This window comes from Drosophila obscura, unplaced genomic scaffold (assembly GCF_018151105.1).
Source record: "Drosophila obscura isolate BZ-5 IFL unplaced genomic scaffold, ASM1815110v1 contig_151, whole genome shotgun sequence".
Taxonomy (NCBI): domain Eukaryota; kingdom Metazoa; phylum Arthropoda; class Insecta; order Diptera; family Drosophilidae; genus Drosophila; species Drosophila obscura.
This window is the reverse complement of record NW_024542737.1, coordinates 2139758-2164792: the sequence shown is the minus strand read 5'-3', so window position 1 is coordinate 2164792 and position 25035 is coordinate 2139758. Positions and strand designations below refer to the sequence as shown.

The 25035-nt window shown below is 41.5% G+C and overlaps 2 protein-coding genes across 2 annotated transcripts in view; one reads left to right on the top strand and one right to left on the bottom strand.

Moving 5' to 3' along the window:
• Positions 1–15827, bottom strand: part of LOC111074466 (protein takeout) — a 152133-nt gene extending 136306 nt beyond the window's left edge. Inside the window, exons 1-4 of the mRNA XM_041591817.1 lie at positions 15241–15827; positions 15041–15132; positions 12962–14347; positions 12762–12853 (exon numbers count right to left, since the gene is read on the bottom strand). The gene's annotated coding sequence lies outside the window, so the exon portion shown is untranslated. The remainder of the gene's footprint in view (positions 1–12761; positions 12854–12961; positions 14348–15040; positions 15133–15240) is intronic.
• LOC111074460 (protein goliath) overlaps positions 2630–25035 on the top strand; it is a 28813-nt gene continuing 6407 nt past the window's right edge. The window contains exon 1 of the mRNA XM_022367248.2: positions 2630–2888. The gene's annotated coding sequence lies outside the window, so the exon portion shown is untranslated. The remainder of the gene's footprint in view (positions 2889–25035) is intronic.

Below are 25035 nucleotides of genomic sequence, written 5' to 3'. Positions count from 1 at the left end.
GTATCGATACCCGATGACCGATGACCGATGACTGTACCAAAATTTTTAATGTTATTTTATAAAACAAAAGAAAGCGAAAATTAGTTGTAGTCCTAAGTGTTCTAGTAGGCAATTTATATTTGTATAGCAGGCATTTGCACATCGTCCCATAGTTGTGCACACCCCATCCCCCTCATTCTTCCGCCGCACCGTCTCCCTCCAACCCTATACAATGGCATATGCACTCAAATATGTAAGTACATATTTATGAATTAGTAGACGCCGCTCTGTAAATCGAAGGCATCCATTCCCCGCACAAATCTATCCGTTTTGTAATCTAATTTATAAAGAAATCAATCAACAATCACCCGATCATCCGATCGACTCATTACCCGCGCATAGTGTTAATAATTTATAAGCTCAAGAACACACACATAAAATATTTTAATATTAAATATGATAACACACAAGAACGTAAATATTTAAGTAAACAGAAAATTAAATTGTATGCATTACAATAAATAGTAAAAGTTATTAAATAAAAAGTTAAATGAGAGTTTTCTTTGAACCTGCGTCTATCTTTTGTCTATCGTATACCACCAGTATCCGAAGGATACTTCGGATATGTTCAGAGAGCCGTACAAAAAAAACATCCGACAAGTAGATTGACAAATAAATCATGTTGGAGGATATTAAAGTTCTGACAAAAAAATGATCGTTGCAGAGTTATTGAGAGAGGGGAGGAAAGGAACTGCTCTATTGGTCCAACTTCTCATAATCAAAGATTGACGTGGATGTCAAAGTTCTTCTTATTCAATTTTTTATTTTTTTTATATTAAATTTTTTACATTTATTGGATTTTCCTTGAGTTTCCGTGGCGCCACTGATGACGACAGTTAACAGAAATCTAAATATAAATTATACATGATTTCTACATATCTTGAACTCTACACGGCCGCAAACGTAAAATTCCATACACAGGTGGCGGTGTTGAGGAATGAGTTCAGTTCTATAGCATTCACCTTTTATCTGTGATATATTGGCGCGCAGCTCCGAATTTCAAATATGTCTTTCACAGTTGCACAAATTCATACTGTGGAAAAAGGAGCAAGTAAACAATCAAAATCTATTAACAACGAATGCATGACTCAGTTCAGGGCCACATACTGTATTTCCGCTTACAGTCGCGTCAGGAGAGAGAAGAAATCGTGCAAATTCAAATTTCATCAATTTCAGATCACACATTTGGCGCTATGTCCTACCGCACTTAAATCGTTGTATGGCCTTTGAACATTGAACTCGTAGTTCATCAGCACCCGTGCCGCTTCCGCCACCCACCAAACCGCATCTTCATCATCCACGGCACAATTTGTCAATATGAATGCAACCGACCAACACAAAGCAAGCGACGGGGGCAAGGCCAATAATCCAAGCTCCGATGCACTGACAACTGACCTTATTGCAAAATGGAAAACCAACAGAAAATGGGACATACAACCTGCCCTGCCCATCCAAAGGATGAAATCCAATCTGGTGGTGCCACACTGCACAATAGGAGGAGTAGGCAAATTTTCATTAGTCTGCTTCGACTGCGGAAGTCCAATCGATGTCCACTCGAGTTTCAACGAAATTATGCTTCAAATTGCAACCCCTGAACTGCGGATAGTTACCTATGCGTCCGAGTCTGGTCGCAACTTTATCTCAACGTTTGCATGCAAATGCTCAGTCATTTAGCCTCTGCTACCCGCGCTGCGCTGTTTGAAGATTTCGATAATGGCCTCATTGGCAGAGACTAAGACTGTCTACACGTGCAGGTCTTAGTTTGTTTACCTGAGAAGGCGACCCGAACTTGTCAACTACACGAATGAATGGCTTGCAAGGGCTTGCAATACACAACCGATGTGGTTAGTGAAATCAATGCATCCTACTGCACCGTACAGCTTTTTGCATATCTGTATTTCTGGTCTCACCCCCACCCAAGACAAGGAACATGTGCATCAGCGCTGAGGCTCAGATCTAAAAATACTAAGCTAAGCCTAGGGTGAATATGTTCCACAGAGCACAGACATCTTGTCACACAGCTGGAGGTAGCCCAAGAGTCCGCGCTCCGTCCCGCTCTCTCTGTCTGTTTCTCCCTCACTCTCTCTCTCTCTCACACTCTCTCTCTCTCATTCTCTTTTTCTCGCTTTCTGTGTGTTGGCGCGTGCGTTATTTCAAATTCAAGTTTAACGACTCGGCGCGGCTGCTCTCACTTTGCGTTCTGTTGCCGTTCGAGTCAGTTGGGGTTTTTCGTATCTGTTGGATACCATTTCATTGTTGGCTGGCGCCCGTGCCAGCTCGCTCAGCGCTGCGCGTTTCTGTGAATCTGTATCTGAGTGTCTCGGCCAGATAATTTGTTTAGTGAATGAAAAATAGTAGTTGGGCTGACTAGCATGCACTTTGGCTGAGTGAAATATCTAAAGCCAACTGCCGAGCACGCCAAAGTATCTCGCAGATACGCTGACAACACCAATGCAATACAAAATACAAAAATACAATAAAATAAAATATTCCACGCTCGTACGCTCCTCAACCAGAAATAATAATAGATAGGAAAAAACAACAACAATATTACGAAAATGCGCCAAGAAAATTAAAAACAAAACGAGAGAATATTTTGATCGAACAAACAAAAAAAACAAGAAGAAAGTATCTGTTGTTTATTTATCTTGTGTGTGTATGTGTGGGGCAAACAGCTGTTGGTGCAACAAAAGCCACAGCGGCGACGATTATCTTAAGTGTTGAATAAATTTTGCCAGCGCCAGCGCTGCCGCCAACGACAACGACAGCAGCAGTACAATCCCCTCCAAGAGGGGCAAATTTGTTGTTTCTGGATCCCCTCCTCCCTGGCAAACCCGCAACTCTCGCAGGTGAGTTCATTTCATTCTCATTGGCATTGCTATTTCGCTGGCGATTTTGTTTGTTAGCTTGAAAAAAATGTTGAAATTTGTTTTCTTACTTTGCTTTTGCCTTTGCAAACTCTTGTCTTGGGTGTAGACTTTATATGACGACGTAGGCTGATAAGTGATAAGAGCAATGAATGACATCCATGTTTCGAATTTGAGTTCAACGGTAGCCCCTCGCTCGAGCTTGGGGAACCTCATCTCTGAAGGTCTGAATGCACAACAGTCTCGGGGGGAAGTCAATGGATTGATGGCTTTATAATTTATGCAACAGGTAACTGCAAAACAAAGTTTGAAGCACTACCTCATCCGATTCGACCCCCCTCGTGTAGGTTCCTTGCTTAAATTATATAAAGTGCAGTGGGGAAATCTCATAACGGACAGACTCAAACTCTTTCCTTGGCAATTGGCTAGCCCCCACGGGGAGGTGGGGCTAAGGCCCTCATCCTCGTGACTTAGCTGCCTGTCTCCTGACTACCACCAGCCGGGAGGGGCTGAGAATGGAGTGGAGTTTAATCACGACAAGCATGTAACATTAATGCACCAATAAAAATCAGAGTAGAAGCAGCAACAAGAATTCGCTTGTGGGAAAAATCAATAAAAACGCACGCGACCAGCGGCCCCTGAGCTTCTCCCCCACCCACCCCACTGTCAAAAGGAGTCCTCCGGGGAAACTGTAAACTCCTTCAGCAGTTCCAACTTGGTTTTAATTAAATGAACGGCAGGAGAGGGATAAGTAGAAGAGAGGCTTCATCACCAACAAACGAGTCCTGATCGAGTGCTGTCGGAGTCCCTACCCATTGGTGTTCCCCTTCGGAGTGCACCCGTTCTGTCCGGCGAGAGGAGTCATTGCCATCAAGTGAAAAAGGGAAATCAGTAACAAAATTTTTGCTATATTTTCGCATGGGACTTCAACCTCGGGCTGTCAACAAAAACAATGCGTGAGTGCGACAGAGACAGCGCTAGAGATAGGAAGGACCCGCGCAGCCGCAGACGCAAGTATCCCACTCTCTCGGACATCTCTCTGCTCTCGCGTTTGTTTCGGCCAAATTTGGATGCGAATTTTCCATCTGCTGCTCCTGTTCCATTGTTAATGCTGCATTTTTGGCAACTCAACGAATTGTGTCGCTTGTATGTATATCTGCGTATTGCACTGTACCTATCCTAACACTGCCCCTGCCCCTGCCCCAGCCAATGCCCCTGGCCCCCTTTCCATTGAAAATGCATCAAGCAAATAATAAATAAATGCGTTTTTCGGTCTTGCAGCAGAAATAAAGAGTCAAATGAAAACTGACATGGAAAACGAGTTTTTTCATTTCAGAGAACAGAAAGCTGCACTGGCAATTGGTGGTTTCTCTAGCTGGGAGAAGGGGGCATGTGGCAGGGGTGTGACATAAGTGTATGTTCGTTCAATTTAATTGCAATTGTCAGCTTGAACTTTGCATTGATCCAATTTTCCATTTCCAGTGAAATTTTGATGCTTGGGTAAAAGAAGGAGGATCTAAGCTCCACTTGACACTGTCAGGGCACCGCTCCACTTCTTTGGCTCTGCGCCTGTTGCTATCATCAAACGTTTCACCGTATTCCATCTCCAATCGCCTACTGCAAGTGGGTCACAAAGAAATCATATTCTAGGCCATCATCTACAGCGGATGCGTTTATCATATCCAAAGAGAGAGAGAGTGACAGAGAGGGGCTTGGGGAAACCAGGAAAAGTGAAATGGAAAAGCATTTCCGTATCCAATCTGATGTCCCATTGTTCTCTTGCCTCACCTGCACCTCCAGATTGGGAAACGTCTGTGGGTTTGTCTGCGTCGCTCTTTTAATGCCCTCGCATCGCCCATCGACACACCGACCACAAGCAATTTCAATTAGTCTGTAATTTTGTCTATATTACCCAATGCCAAATATGTCGTTTTTCCCTTCCCTGCTATTATGTATGTATATCTCAGCGTGTACACGAAGTTTTTCACTGTTTATCGCATGTTGTTCCTCCTATCCCCCATTCCCATCAGCTATCCCTCCTAGACCCCCCGACCATGGCTGTTTCTGTCTGAAGTGCATCGAACCCCCATGGCAGTCATCCGGGGAATTAAGTGAAAAGCATTTAATCGTTCTCATGTTTCGATGAAAACTGCCGTCAGACGAGGAAGATATGGAGGAAGAGGTGGATGTGAATGGGAGCTACAACGAGTTGCCGCAAATTGCTCATGCTAATTGTGCCAATGGGACCAGCTACGTGCACTTTTTCCCCATTCAAAAAATAAAACCCTTTCCCCTTTTATTTTCTCACACTCAAGAGCGAGAGAGACGGCAGAGATGGCAAACGGCGAACAGGTACCACATCATCTTCAGGGATGCCAGAGCATCCTTCAATAATAATTAGGATTCACAGAATAATCAATACCGCCCTATCGACCCATTGCACATCCACACCCCCTACCCCACACGGTCCCAGCTGAGTTTGTCTTCATCTCTCATGGTCATGCAATGGGAGCCCATTCTCCTCCTCTCACTCTCACTTACTGGCATATCGCCCCATCCCTGTTTGGGAAAATCTTCAATACATTTTTCATTGCCAGAGCTGTGTGTGTTATCGGAAGCCTTCTGTGTGGCAGAAAAGGAATTCCTAGCCTTGTGCCTCCGTCGAGTCCACATTACATAACACAGGCATATGTATACTCGTACACATTTATGTATTCGTAATTATGTTAATTGCGATGTCGGTGCCAAGAGCTTGCACAAAGCATCTCACGTGTGACATCGATCTGCACATGCCTGACCGAAATGATTAAGGATGGTCTGTTCTTAATTTGGAATTCATTCATTCGCTTCCGACTGTTCCGTACTTTCACATGGATCTATCTAGCCTCGAATAGCAATTCAGTTGATTCAGGAACATTTTGCTTCCATCGGGTTTGAAATGACGTCAATACCCCCCACCGCCACAATGACGGTGAAAGGCATGTATACTCGTAAAATGCAAATACAATACGTAGCGCAAATCAAGGGTAATAGGATCGACGACTGACTAAAAACCAGATGTACGAAGTAAGGCGCCAGCTTCCTCATGAGAGAACCTGTAATGACGGCAAGGTTCTACGCCGCTGCCTGGGGAGCAACGCCTGCGACGTAACCAACACGTTCTGGCTTATTAATGATTAAGTAATACTCGAACAGCCTGACGTTGTTGTCATCCGATTCGCATAGCGTGAAATGTTCCAAAGGCAAAGCGAAATCAAGCTGCGACCGGTTCATTCCAATAAAACGTTAACGAACATAAATTACTTATTGCATTAGTTCATTAACTGAAGGGAACCGACTACAGAATAGGCCTGGGAGTGTTTGCTAATTGTTTTGCCGTCCTATCCGATAACTAGTGAATCTGGTATCTTGGAAAACTCAAAAATAAATTCCAATCGTAAATCTGTTTATAATTGTTGTCCAAACTAGTTTGCTTCAAACTGCTGCCCTTGAGTGCGATTGTAATACCCTTGAAAGCGTCTCAGTTACGCCTAAATCTGCCTCCAAAGCTCTGTTCTATAGCTGTAATTTGATTTACGGCCATCGTTCGGCGCCCTTTGTTTTGATACATATTCATTGGGTGCACAGGTCAGCTTCAGCCAAAGTGCAGTGCATAACCGGTTCGTTAAAGGTTACAGCTGAGCTGTGGGGCATAGTTTTTAGAGTAACCTGCACACACCATCCAACTAGTCATCTGTCCGTTTGTTCTGGGATTTGGGGAAACGAAAACCTTGATAGAACTTCAATGCCAAACCTCTGGAAAGATCGGAAATCAGCTCAAAGAACGTGGGACATCCAATTACTCCCACGCCGTAAATAAAAATTACCTTGATTTTTGGCACATGGTTCTATGACCCTGCCCTGCAATATGATGTCTTTCCGAGAAATTTTGGCAGCTATCGGGGGTAATCAAATGCACTAATCGCCGACTCTCCTTACGTGACAGCACTCTTACGGCTAAATATCATGAAAAAGAATCAGAAACAGAAAACAGCATAAATGGGCCTGGTCAGGCAATTACCGGCCATAACAACGATTACTGTTGATGGCCATTATAGCGTAAGGGTGGGAGGGGTCTGGGCGTGTAGGCAGAAATGTGTGCCAAGTAAATATAAGCTACTAAACGTACAGTAAAATATAAACGCTGTAATAACAAATATAGTGACGGGGAAGGCGGAAACACATTCCACGTTGTGTTTCAAGGGTACCTCCAATCGAGCATTGGACATCGCGAATACAACTGTCCGAAATGACTCAGCGCGAGTGGGGACGGAGAGGCACCCTCATGTATGTGGAAGTGCAAATCATGCTAATTGAAGAGCGTTTATGGCATAATTACGGAGCAGACATTGCGGCGGCTGCTGTCACTCATTAAATAACCGTTTAGTCAACACGAGCCTCCAATAAAACGAAAGTAAAAAACGTTTAAAGCAGGGAAAACATTCATAAAGAATAACCAGCGTCCACCAATCTACTCCCGATATGGGGAGAAAGTGACGTTTTGGTAAATCGATTCGCGGGGGGCATTCGGCTGGAATTGCGGTCAACTCAATCTACTTCAACGAACGGAACCAAATGATGGAGACCCACAGATCAGTGGGATCAAATATACTGAGACAAATTTTGTGGCAACCCAAACCACGGCTATAGCTTAGCTCGTTTGTTGTTTTGTTCTGTGTACGAGTATTTTCCTATTGCATTTGAGGCGGCACCCCTTCTATACGATTTTCAAATGAAAACACGTAGTTGCTACGGGGAAATATTGCACTCAATAATGATTCAGACGGTCGTGGCTTTTACTCGTACTAGTAGGATATTAATTCCAGCAATCAATCCCGCAATGTTTTACAATGTTTAAAGCTGTGGGTTATGGCTCTTTCCCAAAGGGCATTGACAAATCGATTTGATTTTGCTTTGTTTGCAAACTACTCGTCATTTCCTCCCTGCCCCCTTGGAATACTATCAACGCTGATACTTTCGGCACCCCCAAATAGAGAGTTTAATCTCTCCCACACACACACACACGCACACCCGTCAAAAGAGAGAGAACAACACAACGCTGGGGGCAAAGCGTTTTAAATGAAAATGGGAACGCAAGTGCGAGTGCGAAGGCGATTGACAGTTCGAAAAGCGTTAAAAGTTCAAGCGCCCCGATGCGACGACTCGACAAACCCAAGCAGCCATAAAACAATGATTTCTATGGCATTACGCCACACTCAAAAGTATACGTACATCTTCATGTCGTTGGACTTTGTCTTTGATGCAACAAAAGTGCAGTACACTCTTGAATTCTGCCAAGGTTCGTAGCGGAGAAAGGATATCTATCCCAAAAATAGATTGAGAGGCGATCGTACGGTATACACACATACATATGTACGTACGTATGACGGATTTGGAAGAAAAATTATTGACACGTGGCAAGACGTGGCTCGTGAAATGAGTGGCCAGAAAATAACCAACAAGTGCAAAGACCCTTGACAATGTGCAGACTCCGACCTTTGTCTAACGAAGCTTGCCACATGTGGGGGCCACTGACTCTTGTTTTAGCCGGAATTTTAGCTCCAATTTGCACAGCTGCTTCGTAATTTCAGTTTTCGTTCTGCTTCAATCGCTTGATACGAGTATCAGAGTACCCTATGGAATCGCTGACAAAATGGGCTCAAATAGGATAAGTGAAGCCGCAACAGCGTATGTATGCGCAAAAGTGATGTCTTGTGCCTGTTTAATTACCGTGGAATAAATGGGAGATTAAAACGGTTTCGATGGTCTCCTTGTCAGCATAGCCAGAGCCCATCAATCAGTATGAGCCTTGCAAATGACTTGCCTGAGAAAGAATCACATCACACTCACAATGACAAATAAATGTTGGCTGCCGCCACAGAACGATTAAAAGCCATTAATTAAATGTAAACAATGGCCAAACAGAGCCCTCACGGAATCAACAATAAATGCCAAATGCATGTATGCGGATTCAAAAATATCTTTGATTAATATTTGACTTTTTTGCGCTTCGTAGCGTTTAACAGAGGCGAGTGATAAGAGCTCCTCTGATAAGAGTCAATAATGTCCATCGGTATGGAACAATTAACTGCTTGGCTGTTCAGTGGCATAAGTCGAACTTCATAAAATATTTACTATACAAATTATGGCCCAACATATGTATACATAGGAGTACTATCCGCGCCAGTCGCATATCAAATAAAGTTGGAGTATTATTTCATTGATAGCAGATTTTCTTTGATATAAAAAAGCTTTGCTAAGTGGCTAATCGTACGCCTGGACGATTGACCTCGCCGACGCCTTGAAACATGACTCACATTTCGACGGAGACGCCCACACATTGCCTGACTAGAGACACAGACGTGGATTAAGCAACCAACCACCAAGAGTGCGTCTCTTTCCGTTTCACCGTTTTAGGGCGAAGTCTCTGCAGGAGACGCATTTGCATGCTAAACAAAACTGTAAATGTTCTTGTGAGTCATAGTCATGTTGGTCTTCGGATCCCAATTCCCCCTCCCCTGGCAGAGTGGTGGAGTCAGTGTTAATTAAGGCGACAAACGCCTGGAAGGAGACTGGGAAACGGGGGACCTCCACCTCCCCTTCGGCTCCTATTCCTGGGTCTTGTTTGTGTTGGATTTTTCAATGTTTCTCATTGTTTTTCCAAGGCAGCTGCGTGTTGAAGTGGAAAGCGATCGGCGGCCCCCTCTTACCAAATCGCCGCTTGGGTCTAGCTAGAGATAATATTTATTTTATTTGCTCTCCGCTGTTCAGTCTTCCATTGCAACGCCATGTAATTAAGAGTGCGCACCAAGAAGGTTAATTAGTATTGATTGTGTGAGTGTCGTTACCAGACAACGACGCAAATGTCCCATAGTCATTCCTGGGATCAGTTTTTCCCAAATTCAGTGTCTGGCTTTAAAGTGCCTCCCTATCCTACCCCATGCATAAGAGCATGTTTCCACGAGCATTGAGAAACGGTCGCTCATACAAGTAGTGCAAATTATTCTCTTTACCGGATGGTAAGCCAACCGGATACGAGTGACTAAGGGCGAATAAGGAAGTGTGCAAGCGTCCACTCCACCTGAGTGAACCAGTCTCCCCACAAGCAAAATATAATGCGAAAGATTAGAGCCGCAGCTAAACTTACTCACCTTGCTTATTAAATGTGGAGGGCGGGGGACAAGATAAGAGCACAAATGGAGAAATAGAGAATCGGCGATTCGGAATATGAGAAGCAAAACAGAATCAGATATTTTTCCGCATTAGAAACGCGAATGCTCAAAGTAAAAATGTGAATTAATTATGATGTTCAGTGCAAAATCACGAAGTGGACACAATGTGGCGATACGGACAGGCGAGGGTTAGCAGACAGAGAAAGAAAAGCATGCACAGAGACATGTGCGTGGAATTTAATATTGATAAAAATGTCACTCCATAATATATAAATCTCCTTTGCTAATTAGATACGAAATGCGAATTGTGGGATGTCGCTGGGGATGTGGATTGAGGCTTCCTTTTGACGATGATTAAATACTTCGACGTACTATAAAAATCAATATTTTTTAGCAATCTCAGCACGCAAATTGCCAGCACGTTGCCATGGCAGCACCAGTTTCTGTACGCAGGAGGGGGGTGTCGCGCTGAGACGGGTAGGGAGGTATGGCTTATAAGGGGACTGCTCACTAATTACCAAGTGCTAAACATTCTGACGTGTGTCCGCCCCCACTTCTAAATCCGGCGATAATGTATCTATGTGTCTAGTGGCTTGTATCTGTAGTTATTGGTCTGCTGGAAGCGCGTTGGTATCACGTTTTTGCGGCAAGTGCAAACCGCACAATTAGCCAAATGCTGAACGGGAAACAAAGCGTGGGTGGGTAGTGAGAAATAGGGATATTTCTATAGTATATAAAGATACGCAGGATTGTAAGCTATCGGAATGCTCGTTCTCTCTCTGTTCTGTTCTGTAAAATAATATTTAGAGGTAACCCCAACCAGTAGATACCTCCGCCCACCAAATATTCAATTGCATTCCGAAAATAGTCCCAAATGGACAGACATCTTATAAACTTTTCAAATCGATTTACTAATTGGTATTGGAATAAATTTAAATTAAATATCAAATTTTCCTAAAATTTACTTTTAATGACTGATTTTTTTGCCGTTTCCGTTTCTTTTGTTTGCTGCTTGCGAAACCAAAAACAATTGGAACAGCCGAAGGAATTTGGAAATTTTTGTGAGTGTTGTGGCAAGCGAGAATTGGCCTTCAGCTGTGTAATTGGCAGCTGGAAGCTCGATAGGAGACACAACACAGTGTTAGGAATTGCTGTTAGGGGGCGTTGTTGTCACATGTCAGACATTTGGCAGCAGTTTGGTTACATATCCTTCAGACAATACCGTTCGACTCGAGTGACATTCTACATTCGGGGGCATTTGGCCATTCGCATTACGCACCTAGCCCAATCAATCACTCCGATTTGTCATGAATATTCATACTATCTCATGCATTGAATCCCAGATAAGGGTACAGGCTCAATAATTACTTAAAATTTGTGTTGCCTGTCCCCTGCCTTCGGAATACAGTAACAGTAAACAAAATATTACAACTTGGCTTCCGTTCTTTTGGGCTTACGTGGGCGGGAGTCACTCGCGTGGCAGGCCACGTGTGTTATCATTGTCTTCTATGTCTCTGGGTTCGCGAGGAGGGGGATGGCCAAATGGGGCAACAATAGAATAAGAACGACAAATACCTTATAAATAGACAATGGAAAACAGACAGCAAATACACGACGGCTCGTAACTGTTGACTTTTTCTGAACGTCGAATCGATATCTTAAGAATGTTTAAGAGCTCCCGTAACTTTCTTTTAATTAAACCGAATTGTCGCTGGATGGAAAAAATTGGCACACGATACAGATTCAACCGATAGATACACCCTGCCTCTATCTGGACAGAAACCTTAACCCAAAGCGCAGCATCAGCTTCGTTCGGTTCATAGACAGATTCAGGTCACTTGCTTACTATCCGCAGAATGAAAACTGCTCTGGGAACGAAGGCGAGACCATTAGCAGCCGTTTTCACTCTTGGCACTGAAAACTGTCGAGTGCGCTGATTTCTGCTATCTCGATGACGCTTCCCCATCCACGTAGAAGCTCAGGATGGGACTGAGATGCTCGCAGACCCAGGCCTGCCTCTGATTGTGATAGAGTAGGGCTTGGCAACAACTACAAAGGCTATATAACTTGGTTATTTTTGTTACCACTGCTGTTGCTGGAGCTATTATTGTTGTCGTTGGCGTTCTTGCTGTAGCTGTTGACAATTCTCAAAATCAATACCAGCGCGGGTAAAGGGGTTGGGTTGCGCCAAAATTGCCACTGTTCGGGCCTTCTATTCTGCCAAGACTACGTTTTCACATCTCTTCTGTCCCCGTCCCCCGTCGTTGTTTTTGGTGAGGCACAGTGGGCATGCAACGTAATTGGCATTATATCGATATCTCTTGAAGTTTATTCAAGTGTGGAAACCCATAACAATTCATAGCATTCTCATTCGCCCAGGGCACACCCTTTCCGAACGGTGGGTGGTTCTAAGGCACTTTTACACCCCTCCCTTCAGTGAACCAACATTAACCAACATGAGAAGAAGCTGCAATCTCTTGAAAGGCTTTCTCTCCGTCATTCAGGTGTCAGCAGGAGAATGCGCTGCAAGGCAACTGTCAATGCCACTTACTCTCCATCGTCCCGGCACTCGCAGGAGGAGAGCGGGTTGACATATATACATATATGGATATGGATAGAAATGTTGAGTCTAGAATAGAATTACCTTGAATTTTACTAATGCACAGAGTGAAATGTCTTTTGCTTTCTGTCTTCTGACGAAATCAAAAAAGAGCTATGATCCTCCGCTCTGAGGGCCTAGAAATAAATATAGAAATTTTGTATGAATAAAAATGTATAAAATATTGTGTTAATATAACGTGCAAAGTAATATATAATATAGTGCAGAGTCTCGTGTAGAATTACCTTGCATTTTACTAATGCTCAATTGAAAAAACAAGCAGTGCTATGCACCTCCGTCCTTAAACCTCTCTCAGTGAAGTTCCCGTTCTCTTTCCGCTGTCTGTAGTTGCTGTTTATATTTTATTTCGTTTTTCACTCGCGCTCTAACACTCACTTTTGCCCATATTGCCTCAATTCATTCCCTCCTGCACTTGCACTCACTTGATCGCAGCATTTCACTCACTTTTATCACTCACTAGCGCTCAATGTCTTAGGCCGCTCCTTTCTTTAGTCCTTGCGGTACATTCAACTGTTTTTCTTCACATGCGCTTTCATTTTTCACTTTTCACTCACTTTTTTCACTCACTAGCGCTCAATTTCTTATTCCGCTCCTTTCTTTAGTCCTTGCGGTACATTCAACTGTTTTCATTCACTTGCGCTTTCACTTTTCACTTTCACTTTTTGCGATCCTTCTTTCCCTCCTTGCCGTCCGATGACCATCCTGTACGACAACAGCATGTAAAATTCTTTCCCTCCTTGCCGTCCGATGACCATCCTGTACGACAACAGCATTTTAAATCCTTTCCCTCCTTGCCGTCCGATGACCATCCTGTACGACAACAGCTTTTGGAATCCTTTCCTCCTTGCACACCTGTACGACAACAGTATAATATGATTTCGCTATTCCTTTCTTTCTGCGTTTCCACTGTGGAAGCAGCGCGACAGCTGCGGCGACGCAATAGAATTTTGGCAGGCAGGTTTTTTTTTTCACTTTTCACTATCACTTGCGCTGTATTTCTTATTCCGCTCCTTTATTTAGTCCTTGCGGTGCATTTAACTGTTTTGTTTTCACAAGCGCTTTCACTTTTCACTTTCACTCACTTTTTGCAATCCTCCTTGCACTCCTTGCCGTCCGATGACCATCCTGTACGACAACAGCTTTAAATGATTCCGTTATTTCTTCTTGCGTTTCCATGCTCACTCCAAATGAGCGCTGGAAGCAGCGCGACAGCTGCGACGCAAAAGACTTTTTGCAGGTCGGCGTTTTTTCCCATTTTTCACTGCTACTAGAACACTGAATTTTATCATTTTCACTAATGCTGCGATCATTACTTAACTTTTAGCTAGACCTTTGGCTCTCCGCACACACTTTTCAGGCTTTTCACAATAAAAAAATTTATAATTTTCAGGCTTTTTGCACGCGACTTCTGCGGGTTTTTAGTAATATATTGCGAGTTATTTCCGATTTTTAAGTATTTTTAGGTCCGCGACGCAACGAACGGGCTGCTGCGCTTAGATTTGGGACAAAACTTTATGCTAAGCTCGCTGCGATGAGATCATCACGACGCTTGTCTTTGATTCTCTCTCCTCCTTATGCAGGTAGCGGAGTGCAATGGTCTCATGCGTTGTCTGAAAGTAAAGAGAGCAATTATGAGAGTGGCTTTACTATTGCAATGTGTGTGTGTGTGTTTGAGTTGTTGTTGCTGATTTTGCGACCTATTTATGAATCGGAGGTGCTGCTGCGGTCAGATTTCGGACAAGGTTTTGGTTTTAACTTACAACTTTTAAGCAAAGGGCGCTGCGATGAGATCATCGCGACGTCTTATCTATGATTCTCTGCTCCCACTGCAGGCAGCGCGAGAGCATTGACCGCATGCGTGGGCGAAGAGTAAAGAGAGCAATTATGAGAGTGGCTTTACTATTGCAATGTGTGTGTGTGTGTGTGTGTGTTTGTGTTGTTGCTGATTTTGCGACCTATTTATGAATCGGTGGTGCTGCTACGAAAGAAAGACGCTTTCAATAATCGTTTCTTATTGCCACAGGACGAGGCAGAAGGCAGGAGGCAACACTCAACTGTTTGAAAGAAGAACCCATTTAAAAATTTCTATAATTGTTTTATAAAAGTTTTGGGCAACCAGAAAAAAAACAGAAATATTACTAGAAAAATATCTGAAAACATTTAAAATATATTCTAAAATTCTAGAAAATATAAAAAAATACCAGATAATATTAGAAAACTCTTAGGGCTCCTCCTGCCTTCCCCAAGGACAGCAAATACATATATGGATATGGATAGAAATGTTGAGTCTAGAATAGAATTACCTTGAATTTTACTAATGCACAGAGTGAAATGTCTTTTGCTTTCTGTCTTCTGACGAAATCAAAAAAGAGCTATGATCCTCCGCTCTGAGGGCCTAGAAATAAATATAGAAATTTTGTATGAATAAAAATGTATAAAATATTGTGTTAATATAACGTGCAAAGTAATATATAATATAGTGCAGAGTCTCGTGTAGAATTACCTTGCATTTTACTAATGCTCAATTGAAAAAACAAGCAGTGCTATGCACCTCCGTCCTTAAACCTCTCTCAGTGAAGTTCCCGTTCTCTTTCCGCTGTCTGTAGTTGCTGTTTATATTTTATTTCGTTTTTCACTCGCGCTCTAACACTCACTTTTGCCCATATTGCCTCAATTCATTCCCTCCTGCACTTGCACTCACTTGATCGCAGCATTTCACTCACTTTTATCACTCACTAGCGCTCAATGTCTTAGGCCGCTCCTTTCTTTAGTCCTTGCGGTACATTCAACTGTTTTTCTTCACATGCGCTTTCATTTTTCACTTTTCACTCACTTTTTTCACTCACTAGCGCTCAATTTCTTATTCCGCTCCTTTCTTTAGTCCTTGCGGTACATTCAACTGTTTTCATTCACTTGCGCTTTCACTTTTCACTTTCACTTTTTGCGATCCTTCTTTCCCTCCTTGCCGTCCGATGACCATCCTGTACGACAACAGCATGTAAAATTCTTTCCCTCCTTGCCGTCCGATGACCATCCTGTACGACAACAGCATTTTAAATCCTTTCCCTCCTTGCCGTCCGATGACCATCCTGTACGACAACAGCTATGAATCCCCCCTGCCCCAAAAAAACAAAAAAGATTTCGCTATTCCTTTCTTTCTGCGTTTCCACTGTGGAAGCAGCGCGACAGCTGCGGCGACGCAATAGAATTTTGGCAGGCAGGTTTTTTTTTTCACTTTTCACTATCACTTGCGCTGTATTTCTTATTCCGCTCCTTTATTTAGTCCTTGCGGTGCATTTAACTGTTTTGTTTTCACAAGCGCTTTCACTTTTCACTTTCACTCACTTTTTGCAATCCTCCTTGCACTCCTTGCCGTCCGATGACCATCCTGTACGACAACAGCTTTAAATGATTCCGTTATTTCTTCTTGCGTTTCCATGCTCACTCCAAATGAGCGCTGGAAGCAGCGCGACAGCTGCGACGCAAAAGACTTTTTGCAGGTCGGCGTTTTTTCCCATTTTTCACTGCTACTAGAACACTGAATTTTATCATTTTCACTAATGCTGCGATCATTACTTAACTTTTAGCTAGACCTTTGGCTCTCCGCACACACTTTTCAGGCTTTTCACAATAAAAAAATTTATAATTTTCAGGCTTTTTGGGGCTTTTTTTTGTACTTTGCAATTAGCAATACATCTTGCACGCGACTTCTGCGGGTTTTTAGTAATATATTGCGAGTTATTTCCGATTTTTAAGTATTTTTAGGTCCGCGACGCAACGAACGGGCTGCTGCGCTTAGATTTGGGACAAAACTTTATGCTAAGCTCGCTGCGATGAGATCATCACGACGCTTGTCTTTGATTCTCTCTCCTCCTTATGCAGGTAGCGGAGTGCAATGGTCTCATGCGTTGTCTGAAAGTAAAGAGAGCAATTATGAGAATGGCTTTACTATTGCAATGTGTGTGTGTGTGTTTGAGTTGTTGTTGCTGATTTTGCGACCTATTTATGAATCGGAGGTGCTGCTGCGGTCAGATTTCGGACAAGGTTTTGGTTTTAACTTACAACTTTTAAGCAAAGGGCGCTGCGATGAGATCATCGCGACGTCTTATCTATGATTCTCTGCTCCCACTGCAGGCAGCGCGAGAGCATTGACCGCATGCGTGGGCGAAGAGTAAAGAGAGCAATTATGAGAGTGGCTTTACTATTGCAATGTGTGTGTGTGTGTGTGTGTGTGTTTGTGTTGTTGCTGATTTTGCGACCTATTTATGAATCGGTGGTGCTGCTACGAAAGAAAGACGCTTTCAATAATCGTTTCTTATTGCCACAGGACGAGGCAGAAGGCAGGAGGCAACACTCAACTGTTTGAAAGAAGAACCCATTTAAAAATTTCTATAATTGTTTTATAAAAGTTTTGGGCAACCAGAAAAAAAACAGAAATATTACTAGAAAAATATCTGAAAACATTTAAAATATATTCTAAAATTCTAGAAAATATAAAAAAATACCAGATAATATTAGAAAACTCTTAGGGCTCCTCCTGCCTTCCCCAAGGACAGCAAATACATACATACATACATATGTACATATGTATATACAGGATCTCAAAGAAAGCGCTTTGGAATGTTCCTCCCCCTCCACCCCTATTACAGTTACAGCACATGGCACATGACTGTTCCGCTGGAAGAAGGCGAAATCGAAATCAAACCTGAAACTAAACAGCCGACAATGAGCGTACAGTTGCCTAAACAATTAAACTAGCATCCGAATAGCGGAAATCACGTTTTTACGCTGCTGACGTTCGAATGAATGAAAATGAATGTAAAGGAAGGAAGAGGAATGAAACGATCCGATCCAAGTCTGCTTCCGACCTGCAGCAAAAAGGGAGGTGCATGAGGGAGGGTCATCCCTGGGTGGACAGCACACGGAAGGTGTGTTAAGATTTATGACGTTGTTGGCGCTAGCTTACACATGTTGTGCCTCTTGTTCCCATGCCCCTTTCTCCCCACCCAACCCTGCACACTAGCACAGTTCCGTTCCTCAATGGAACGACAAATACACAAAAAAAAAAAAACAGTCCCCAGTTATGTGCATGTATTTGTTGTTCCCCCGCCTGCCCCCAACTGAAACGTGACCACAGGGAACCCAGTGGCTTTCTAGCGGCTTCCCAGTAGCTGGTGTTAATATTTTTGTGTTCATGTGCCCTCGCGAGGTCTACCTGGACTCTGGGATTTCTCTAGCCAGATGCATTTTATTGTACGGGCAATCACGTCTTCCTCACCCAAACGTTTTCCAAGCTTTGCATAACTTTTATTTTTCTGTCTTTGAGTCATAAAGCAAAGGGTATCATAAATATTTATGCACCGCATTACGGCGACAGTTGGAACGAGTCTTATTTTGGCCACGGTCCAGTCAAACACAAACACAAATAAAAGTAAAATGTAACAAAAAGTTCAAGTGCATGGCATATAGTTTCAAGGCCATCATATTCAGGTTCAGAAATCAAGGCTAGGCGTCGTTCTTACAAGAGATCTAAGCATAATTTTGTTCAACTGATCCATCGACAGCTCCTGTATTTTCAACAACATAGGGCATCCATCCTTATCGCCATTAGCAGTCCAAAATATTGCACACTAAAGCTTTATCACCATCGCTTGCTGTAGAGCGGAAACTGTTTCGGCCTTTTAAGGCTGCCTCTCAAAAATGCCTAAACTTACATGAAAATGCTGCAAGACAATTTGCAGCAAAGTGACATTAAAATAATTTTTCCAAATAAAAATAAAAACGAACATTATAACACTGGGAAGTCGGCCAAGAGCCAACATTTTCCCCCAAACACAACGCCCAACCACAAACAGTTGGCAAAACAATTGAAGGCAAGAGTAAAAGATGGGGAATGCTTCTATGGATCTCGTCTCACGCAATTGGATGTGAAATCTTTTCGGTGGCAGCTGGTAGGAAATTAGAAACCCACCTATTTTTGGGCGGCTCCTTATGAAGGGCCCCACTCCACTCTAGCATGGAGAATATGAAGCAATAAGTTTAATCGATGGAATGGAGCTGCTTTGAACTTTTCTGGTCATGATTTATGCCCATCAGACCAACCAGAACTCGCCAACAAGTTTCAACTTCCGCAGTTGCAGAAACTTGGGAGGAAGGTTCAACAGCACCATTGAAACTTTCAGCTTGTTTGTTCTCCCTCCTCGTTTGGACAGCGGCAGAGGCACAGTCAGAGCACTTTCAATTTGTGTCAAAATAAAACAAACAAGTATGCATAGACTTCATCTTGCAATCGAGTTCCTAGTACCCTCTTTCGACTTGTTGGTAAGAGGGCATTCATCCAGTTCATATTTCATCTATCGTGGGCCATAAGATGGGTTTTGTATGCAATGAGTATGGAGAAATGCTCCAGCATATCAAGTTTACAGCAAAACACAACAAAAAAATAGGTCAAGGCTTTGGATCTAGCCGTTTGCCTTTTCTGCATTCTGTTCAAAGCTAGATTTCGCTCTATCACGGCAAAAGGGAACCAAAAAAACCGGTTACAATCTTGGTTGTGGACGGAGAGGGAGCGATGGTTGTAAGAAAGTGTTTTAACTTAGGAGGAGGCGAATGGATCCCTAAAGGGTTCTCATGGTAGTTGTTAGCTTCAGACTCACAAAGCGAGAAGGAGAGAGATGGAAATATGTCACTAAAAGCTACGAAGGGCTGAAAGCTCATATTTTTACTTTATTATTATTATTATTATTTTAGCTTTATTATTATTAAGATCTAACCCTTAATTCTACAGCCATGTTTTGGTGGCTGTTTCTGTCTATGCTGTCCCAGTCTGTGGATCTTATGGTTTTTGTTTCTGCCTTTATTTTTTCTCCTAATAAGACAGTAAAGACGTCGAGAGACAAGTCTCTTTTTAAAAAACGAGAAACGTAATCTTCTTAAAATTCATTATGTACGTAACAATCTTTAACATTCCGCGGCAAGATAAAATCAAAGTGCCAAATTTGCGAGTAATTAAGGATAAGAAGTCACCAAATTCGGCATTCTATGAGAGCCGGCGATTCTAAATATGAAAGGGACTGTATGATCTGTGAGTATGGGGGGTGGGACAGCTTGTGCATGTCTGCCGAGCATCTGTTGGTGTATGTTTTAAATTGCTTTCCCTTCAACAGATGTTGCAATATGCAAACAAGCGTAACAGCAGCCACTGGCAGGAACGAGTCCACTCCCTTGCCAAGTGGGAGCACCTTGGTCGCAGGAAGAGAACGGGTCTGCACTCTGACAAAGTAAATAATTTCTATGCATTTTGCAGACAACGTAACGTGTCTGCTGCCGTCAAAATTTCACATATTTCCCTCACGGAATCACTAGAACAGAAGGCCAGGTTTTATCAAAAGGCTGCGTAAATAATATACTCGAAAGATTCCTATAAGTTCAGCTCACCATTTCCTCGACAAAGCGCGCTCTCTTTATTCTGCCAATTACAAGATTACGACGGACGACGATTTCAAGGTTACGACGGACGACGGACGAAGGACGGGCTTGGGATTTGCGATATTAATTTCACACACTTTTCCAATTTTTTTACATTCCTTTCTTTGATCTCCATTTTCACATTTTTCAGATTTTACATTGTCATTGCATTTAGGTTGAGAATTTCCAATAAGAGTACACATTCACAAATATTTATAAGGTAAGCCGTCAGACAATACACCTCAAACGATACTTGCACAATTTTCCCAAGTGCGTCGGCACACACTTAACGGGATCACAACTCAAAACATTTGGAATGACTCACCCCACTTTCAATTGTGACACTTGAAAGAGAGCGAATTGTGCGAGGGAGGCTCAGTACTTGCTCTCTCCTTTAATGCGCATGTAGGAGAGCGACAGCTTCGCGCCTTTTTTGCATTTTTCTGCTGCTTTTTTTTTGTTTTTTCTCAGATTTTCTTAGGTAAAACACTTTTAAGCCAGACTTTTTAGGATTTTTAATGCACTACACTTACACACACACGCGACAATATTTTCCAATTGATTTACACAGTTTTCCCGCCTTTCACGACCCGAAACCGTCAAAAGTTCGCGGAGCTGACTGTGAACGCGTGCAGAAGGAAGCTGGTAATGGCAGAGAGCTTAGTATACAGCTTAAGTACTCTCTCATACTATGCGCGACCTCCTGGCTCTCTTTGCAATTGTTCGCATATTGGAAACTAACACTCTTCCACTCTCTCTAGTAATGCATAAGCAGAGCAAACGTTTGTGTGTGTGGGCAGAATCAACAAGTAGATTCTTGAGTGGGTGTGAGAGAGTGAGAGAGGAGCGGTGCTACTGCGCTGGAGGCTTAGTCTTCGCTCATTCTTTTTTTGCTTTTCCTCTTCTCCTCTGATCATACTGCTGCGGTTGGGCTCATTGGAAGTACATTGGAAAGGAATTTCTTTTGGTTTCTCTTTCCCCCTTCCCACGCCTGTTGCAAAAGCAGTGAGAACATGTGAAATCTGCTTTAAGTCGATATTTGCCATTAACTTTTAATTAAATACGGAACACCAGCCACCTTGCCCACTCCCAAAGAGCCTCCACTGTAAATATCCCGCATACATATGTGGTTAAATCTTTTATATAGAATCTTTGGTTAGGGGGTATATTAGATTTATGGTAAAAGTGGATGTGTGCAACACAGAGAAGGAAACGTTTCCGACCTCATAAAGTATATATGTATATTCTTGGCTTATTCATTTTTAATTGACCACAGTAATGCTGCTCTGTTCCGGTATCGCTTATAACTTTTAAAATCTCTTGGCATTTGAACACTTGAACCAAAGACTCTATAACACAAGTGAAAAAGTTAATTGAACTCTTGTTCGCTTATTAATTTAGCCAGCTGATATAGGCAAAGGCCCCACTGTGCGAATGTCATGCACATGCATGCGCAGACGAAGCCGTTGGGCAGCGGGTTCGCGGTAAAGAGACGAAGCATCGCCGAAAATCGCCTCTGTCTATGAAGAGTAGCGATAAGCCCCGCCATAGAACCGGTTTTCTGGTCGCTCATTCAGAATCTTGTTATTGTATAGTCTTTGGTAGTACATTGCATGTACATATGTATATACGATACGTACATATGTATGTCAGGGATGAAGTCCAGATTTTACATACATATGTATACATGTATGTATGTATATGCACCATAGTTAGCAAATATATTCTTGATTTTGTGGTCCGGCCCCATGGTTTCGATTATATTTTCTGTTCCAAAATGGTAATGAAGGATTTAAAAATATTATTATCGATATCTATGATATAATAAAGTTTGTTTTATGCAATTTTAATGAAATTTGATTTTTTTGAAATAAATATATTTCTGTTGTTCATAAAAATTTTCGATTATTAAATAATACATTCGAAGTTTGGAACTTTTTTTCCAGGATCCAAACCGTTTCTGATAGATATGGAGATTTAAAATTTTTTAAAGAATTATGTTTTCCAGAAGCAGTTTTGACAAACCATTTTTTTTTTTTAATTTTTTCAGAGGAAGCGCTTGTCACTAACTCTAGTATTTACGTCTGGTTGTAAGAACTTAGCTATTTTGAAGATTTGAACAGCTAGTTGATGCCAAACACTTTGTGATTTCAGCTTACCGTCTGGGAATATAGCATTGTGCAAAGTGATTTTTGTGGGTTTTACGAAATTTTGACTTTAAAACTGCGAAAAAAATTTGGATTTAATATGGAAAAATGAACAAAATTTTGGGGTTGGCCCTGCCAATTGGGAACAAAGCAAACGAACAAGGGTTGTACATTTGGTACCTGATCGCGTTCCTTTGTTCCGGTGGTAGTGTTTTTGTTCATTTTTTCCATATTTTAGGTTTGGTTCGAATTTTAGCTCCAAAGTCTCTCCATAGATTTTAATGAGCGATACCTTAAACGACGCCAAATAACGCACCTATACACAAAAAATAGGGACACAAGTATAATTTTTTTTCACTTTCTGGTTTTTAGTCAAATTTCGTACCGCACACATCATTTGCATTTCAATGCTTTATATTTCCCAGACGTAAGCTGTCGTGATCAACTTAGCTGTTTCAATTATCTTTTCAAAATAGCTAAGTTCTTTACAGACGTAAGATACTGGTTATGTGAAAAAACAAGCGTACTCTGAAAGCTTAAAAAATACCAGTTTTCAAAATTCTTTAAAAAAAGTTCTGCCATAGAAAAAAAAATATCATCAAACCATTTCTAAGCCCCAAATCTTTAAGAAAAAGTTCGTTTTGTTCCTTGAGGAAAAATCGTGTTGACTGGTTATTAAATAATACATTCGAAGTTTGGAAACTAGAACCACAGTTCCAAAGTTCTAATTTCTGGACATTTTCTGTGCAAAAAAAATGTCCAGAAACATTTTAAGACAAACCAATTTTTCTATTTTAACATATAAAAATTGAACACATTAAAATTCAAAGAAAAACCTTTTTATTTTTCAATTTTTAATTTTAGTTTTTAAATTTTTATTCAGACCTTCAGTCATCAACTAATACTAATTTCTACAAGCGAATCGAATTACACATGCATATGACCGAAGTGTGCACACGATGAACAACTCGTCGACTCCCATTTTTATTTTAAGTCAAAGGCAAAACTGTAGAGGTAACAAAAAAAAATCTTCCAGAACCAAAGACTCTATAACACAACAAGATGCGTAACGAGGAAGAAAAAAATGTATGACAGCAGCACAATTTTAAAAGAAATCTAAATCCACGCTAAAAATTTCGTGTGCTTTTCAGCAGTATGGTCGTTACGCATCTTGTTGTGTTATAGAGTCTTTGCTTGAACACTTGAACACTCTTATTACTTTTGTGGTCAAACCGAAGGTTTCTTCAGCTTATCTTATATGCAAAGCCATAATCAAATTAAATATTTATTTATTTAAGATAACATTTGAGGCAAACAAACCAACAGCCACAGCACGTCGATTAGAAAACAAACTAAAACCCAAAATGAATATCATTCGAAGCACGTTTTAAAAAATCACGTTTTAGCATGCAAATTATACTCAATTTAATATATACAAAAACTATGTGTGGGTCTATATATTTTATTTTAAGCTTTTAATTTAATCGATTTTATCATTTTTAATTAATTCACTATTTTAATTATAATCAAGTTTTTTCATGTATATTTTATTTAAATAGAAATAAACAAGAAGAAAGAAATGCTTACTTATTTTTTTTAGAAGAGAAAACATTTTGTGGCGTTGATGGCAATGAGCCAAATTGAATAAAAACGTTTCTATAAAAATAAACAATAAGAAGTGCAATGGCCACCAAAATGCGCCACGAATCAAATTGATGATCAACATCTTAACATGAAAAAAACAAACTGAAAAGGGAAGTTCGAAATCAATACTCATACGGAAGATTTTTTGTGGTTTTTGTTGACCAGATATTCGGACAGAAAAGTTTCGGGCGAATAATGCATAAAGAAATATGTACACATGTACATATACATATGTATGTACATATATGCATATCTCGCATTCGGAATCATGTGACAACGCCGCACTCCATCTTCCTTCACGTTCGGTCCGATCACCAGGTTAATGATGTTACATGATTCTTAGAGACACTCCAGTATATTGGATTACGGTTATCGTACATCATGTGTACATCAAAAGGAAAATTAAAAAACCCAAGGCCAAAGTCATTCGTGCGATTTTTCACTTTTGTTTTGCTGCATACATACTCGTGTATTCACACTTTTGGCAGCAATCAGACTGATTGTTGTTGGTGCTGGCTTCTCTGTTTGGCTGATGCTCGTATAGTTCTTTATATCGTTGAAGTCTTATTCAACCCTTTTATCTAACCATGTTTTTCCTGTTTTGAATTTAGTGGGCTTATCTTTGAGCCGGTCCTTTGATGCCTCGACACATCCCATAGGCAAATTCGCAAGGGTGTAGTTTCTTCGGTGTTGCGAAAAAATTCTTTGATTCCTGCGTAGTAACTTTTCGTTTGGGCAACCAAGTCCGCAAGTTGAAATAAAATGCATGGTGCATGCCAAATGTGCAATCGAAACTAAATGAGGAGGATTATGGTCGCTGCGGGCAATACGCTGCAGAAAATGTAATTGGCACATAGCGTACATACATACATACATATTTACATTAAGTTGATTGAAAAGAGAGACTATGAGAGATTTTACATAGGGTCCAAAGAGAACGAAATTTGAATCACAAACTCCCTGAATCTAAATAAACAGTATCACAGTCCCTTGTCCTGCAGTGGTATTCGAAGAAGAGACTCCCGGCAGTGCATCTGCAG